The sequence below is a fragment of the Cibotium barometz genome, chromosome 21, assembly GCF_041138505.1.
Source record: "Cibotium barometz isolate CiBa-2024 chromosome 21, ASM4113850v1, whole genome shotgun sequence".
NCBI classification, from domain to species: Eukaryota; Viridiplantae; Streptophyta; class Polypodiopsida; order Cyatheales; family Cibotiaceae; genus Cibotium; species Cibotium barometz.
Genome location: NC_141066.1, coordinates 46,650,797 through 46,656,222, shown reverse-complemented (window position 1 = coordinate 46,656,222; position 5,426 = coordinate 46,650,797).

Sequence of the window (5,426 nt, the reverse complement as noted above, 5' to 3'; positions counted from 1 at the left end):
AGAGGGGCCGCATGACACAGAGCAGCGAAGAGTGACCGTGTAGGTATAGCCAACAAGCTGTGAGTGATGCCTATTGTGGGCTGCTAGTGTGACAATTGTAGGAGCCAGTGGGACAGGCCGCCTATGGGCTGATGGACGCGGTGGTTGGCGCAGAGCAAAATAAATGGAGACGCCGACGTGTGAGTGAACGGGCTGGTGGGGCGACTGAAGACTACAGAGAAGAAGTGTGAGAAAGAGCAGCTGCTGACGTGCTGGCGACTGGAGTCGCAGACGTCGTGTGAGTGAAGAGAGAGGTGGCCGTTGTATAAAGAGTAGGTTGGGCTGACAGCGCAAGAGTGCAGAGAAAAGGCTCCCAGGTGAACGCTAGAAAAACCAGACAAGAGGTGTAGAGAGAACGGGTTTCTCTGGCGCATCTGCAAAACCAAACCAAGAGTAGTTGGAGCGCAAGGTGTGGCTGCAGGAGGACCGATGTGAGAGCCGCCTTGGCTTTGTGAAGGCGAGCTGCCGGCATTAAGGGTTCAAGCTGGTGTCAGAGAAGACTTGCAGAGGAATCACAACGAGGAGTTTTTCCATCCTGTTCAGCAGACAGCTCTCAAGGGAAAATGTCTGTCAATGTTTTGGCTTTTGTCAATGACTTTGCAGAGCACCTATGTTGGGATTAAAGACAACTCTGGTAATAGGCTGAGCATTTATTGTTGAACTGAATTTTACCTCTTGATCCAGAGCTCTGTTGTTCTCTACTAGTGTGTGTGTTATGATTATGATGGTAATTGTGTGTGATTTTGGGAGTGCATGTGTGATGATGAACTTGTAACCAAAGAAGAGAAAGGGAGAATGTTACTAATTCCAAAGCTTCAAGAATTGAAATGATTTGGGACATGTACATGTCAACAAAAATGGTGAAGTCTTATGCTCTTTGAGGAGTTATCTATTTTGTTTTCTTGCTGGAATTTTGGAAGTTACTCTCACAGCCAGAAGCCCCGCGCTTTCCCAGCGACACCGCCCACGTCACGACAACGTACGTGTATATATATATATATATATAGATATATATATGTGTATATATATATATATATACATATATATCCAAGGTTTGAAGATATTTTTGTACTAAGGTGCATTAAGGTGCTTGTGCCTGCTCAACATCCAATGCTAGAGAGGGCTTTAAAGGTCTATGGTTCATGTGAGGTTGAACAAATAGTTTCATTTTATGGTTCACCTAAAAAGCTTAATGTTCAAGACTTCAATGCAGTGATTGATCCTGATGAATTCACGAGAGAGTTTGTAAAGTACAAGCATCAAGCTTTATGGGAATGGGTAAGATACACTCTTCCAGATGTAACTTCTTCCATTGCATGTAATAGCCTATGGAGAGATGCACTTCCTTATGTGTTGTCTATATGCCAAGTTGCTCTTGTCCAATGTTGTAGCATAGCAATATGTGAAAGAGGTTTTAGTGCATGCACTATGATAAAAACCAAGTTAAGAAATCGATTATAGCACTACAAGACAATGCTGTCATACACGCGATAAATTACGGGCGCGTGTATGGTCGCGCATGTATTTGAATAGAATGGGACGCGTGTATTTTGGCAATTAAATTCGCGTGTATATTGGCATTTACCAGCGTGTGTATAAGCGCATGTATATACACGCAATAGTACACGCATCAATACACGCATTAATACACGCATCAATACACGCTTGGTAAAAAAAAAACTGAATTCCTTTACAAAATTAAAAACTATTTTCTTTAAACCATATCATAGTAATATTACAGTATATATCATTACACAATCCCACTACATGCATTTACAACAATGAAATATATTCAAAAATAAATCATGAGATAATAATTAAAAGACAACACATACAATAGAAATGTCATCAATTTAGAACGATACAGTGACGATCTCATCTTTAATAAGATCCATCCTTGCCAAACGATCAACATCAATATCCATTTGATCAATTTGTAAGGCTACGATTAAATTTATTCCACTATCGATATTGTGTACTCCATTGATAATGGTATCGATGTCCTGATCATCCTCATCAACATCACCATCATCCTCAATGGTATGGTCATTCTCATGATCATGAGAAATGGCACGCTCATTCTCATTATCATGATCATCTCTTATTTCTTGATCATCGATCACATCTTCATTGGCATGTTCGACATCATCTTCATTGCGGCTTGTTACATCCTCCATATGCTCCATATCAGTGAATGTATTATACATCACTTTGGAACGTGGTGCAATAGGGATGACGTACCACCATTTAATGTCATGCACCATTGGTAGATAGATAACCTACTCAAATACACATACTGCAGTAATTAATTAGCATATCAAAAGTATAGGGGTACGCGAGCTTAGATATATATGTACATAAAACACATTAGTAAAAAAATGCATACCTGCTCACATTGTTGGGGCAATACGAGCCTATCTTTCTTTGTTTGCCAAAACTTTGTAGAGTCAATAGTTACATAGCCACTTGCATGGCGTTTTATCATTGCATTAGGCCCTTTTTCCACCACGTTCATTTGCCATTTGACATCCAAAACATACACAAAGAAGCGACGAAAGTCAAGCCTAAATATGTCTTGGATTGTGCCACAATAATCATCCATTTTTCCATTAGCTCCCTCAAAGCTACTAATGACACCGCAATCTTGTGTATTCCTCTTTTCATCAATTCTTTGTGTTCGAAAATGCTTGCCTTCACACCATATAGCATTGAACATAGTGCACTGGACCAAAATAGAAGCAATATTTGTGTAAGCAATGTGAATAAATATTATATAGATATCCATTCTTTCTTGAGAAGTGAGGCGATGGTCGAGAATGTTCATTCTTAAACTCCTCGTTTTCTTTTTGTATTCTCTCACGTCGTTCCCTCTCATCTTGTTTACGGATTCTCTTATGGCTCTTACAGCATTTACGTTTGGGTCGGCTTTGAGGGATCTCTATTTGAACCTCCCTTCCTCTCAAGAGTAGGCGTGCCTTTCCTAACTCTTCCTCGGGGATTATCACATCATCATCAAAATCAGAGTCCCATCCATGTTCCTTATCAGCATCATTAGCAGATTCGAGTGTTAAATCCTCCACTGAGACTTCCTCTACATGCAATGCTGTGGATGCATCCCCATAGTACAAATCATCTAGAAGGTCACGTGGTTGTACCATTCGTATAGGAATAATGTCATATCCATCTGAGTCACAAAATTGAATTGGCTAGGTAAAGCACATGTTGATAATGTTGCAAGGACGACTCCATTCTAGGGGATCAATTAAGTGCTCAGGGAAGGGTTGTCGAATGTATGCCTCATCTGATACACTTCGATTACGTGTAAGTCTCTCAGTGTTGAAATCCTTACATGAGGCTCCACACATCCATAGATCGTCTCGCCCATCTGACAATGTAACTCTTGAGCCCTCAGATGAAGCAGAATCAAACTCATCTATTGGAGACCGCGTTACATCATGATATGAGTGATTCTTTAGGTTGACCCTTGTGATGACAGAATCGTGTCAGAGGTACAAATATTTGTATCCCCAATCTTGAATCATTTGAAATTGTCGCATGAATGGTCTAGCCAATATTACTTCATAGTTTGGATGCTTTCCAAAATCCACTACTGCAAATGTGTGCTCATATTCAATCCCACATGTGGTGACCAATATGTTCTCTAGCAGCCCAATGGGATGTTCTAAGCTTCCATCTGCAAGCTGCAATCAAATCCTTGTACTCCTAATAGCTGGTTTTCCGCCCCACTTTTCCTAAGTGGACCTTGTCACAATGCCCACTCCTGCACCACTATCAAGTATTGCAGTTGAAGCTACTTTTCGCACTTCTAATGGGAGGGTAGCATTTCCCTAATCGTCCTCACAAAATTTTCCTACTTTGTTGATAGGAACTGGCATAACATGCTTTGTCTCAGCCTTAGAGGACATATTCTCATTAACTTTCTCATGAACTGCTGTCCACATCTCATTTGCCATGTCCTCGTTAGCATCAATAACTTCATCATTGCATGGGAAGGCAAGACTAGGTGGTGGCAGAATGCCTTCTTTCAATGGGGTGTCAATTGGTGCAGACTTCTCGCTTATGAGCTTGTGAGATCAGCTCACTTTTCATTTCCCAACTTGATGACACTTCTGTTATGGTTTCTAATGTTGGCTTAAGAGAGGTGGGGCCTCGAGGGATAGGTGGAGGTGGGCCCTCAAGTATTGATTGAGCTTCCCTAATGAGTTGCTGATGTACAGCTAGATTGATCTTCTCCTCATGAGGGTTTGGGTATTCTTGAAGCTTCTTGGGTAGCTCAGATAAAGCTGCAATGCGAATTCTATGAGCATCAATGATGGCATCTAGAGTCTTGTTCATCTCCACAAAAGTAGAACCCCCTGAACTATCCTCGGTTGTAATAGCCTCACCTTGTTTAGCACTAGGCCCAGGTTGAGGTTGATGCTCCTCATGCACTTCTTGGGATGTAAAAGCTTGATCCTTCATGTTTTGTTTAGAGACTTCTTGAGAACTAGTGGATGCACTCTTAGTTTGCTTGTTGCGGTTCTTTTTCCTCCTAGTGGTCCTTTTTCTATTGGAATGTAGAGTCTTGTCCACTAGATTTACCTTTGTATCCCTAGTTCGAGGTGTCTCATCAGTCTGCATTTCGACATTTCGTGTCTGTGATCTAGTCATGACTCTAAGTGGCACGACATCCTCATATTCTGAGATGAAGGTGGCGATGGAGCTGCCTCTACAAAGTTGAGTGAGACCTTTGGTTGAGAGGTGCCTTCCTCATGTGGTTTCAGCAAACAATCCTTTGGAAAGTGTTTTGCACAACGCCCTAGACAATATCTTTCAATTGGTGGAAACTGTGGTACTGTTGTATTGGATCGAGCTGCTTGCCTTTGGCGATGTGGACAATCACAAGCCCAATGGGCTTCTCCGCACTCATAACAGGAGCCCATTAGTTTGGCTTCTACTTTCCTTTGCTGCCATTGACATGAGGGACCTGGAGTCCTAGGTTGGTAGCCACCTAGCAACATCAAAGAATTTTGTTCCCCCAGTTGAGGCTCCAGTGCTTGGCTTGGATATGCAGGACTTTCAAAGAGATTTTCCTTGGATGAATATGATGCATATTCCTCCTCCACATAGCTTGAGTTTACCAAGTCTCTACACATATTTGAATTGTCGTATAGTCAACAAACCTCACAGGAGCAGTCCCAGGAGCAGGAGGTTGAGCTCCAAGTACAGGTCGTGCTTGCTCTTGTGCCATCGGTGGCTTACGTTCAAAATTAGTATACTGTTGATGCATTTGTTGAGCCACTGCACCCCTTTGCTGCTCACGCTCTTGTCTCATTCTTGCAATGCGAGTACATTCTTGTGTGGTGTGGGTATAATTCCAAGCACAG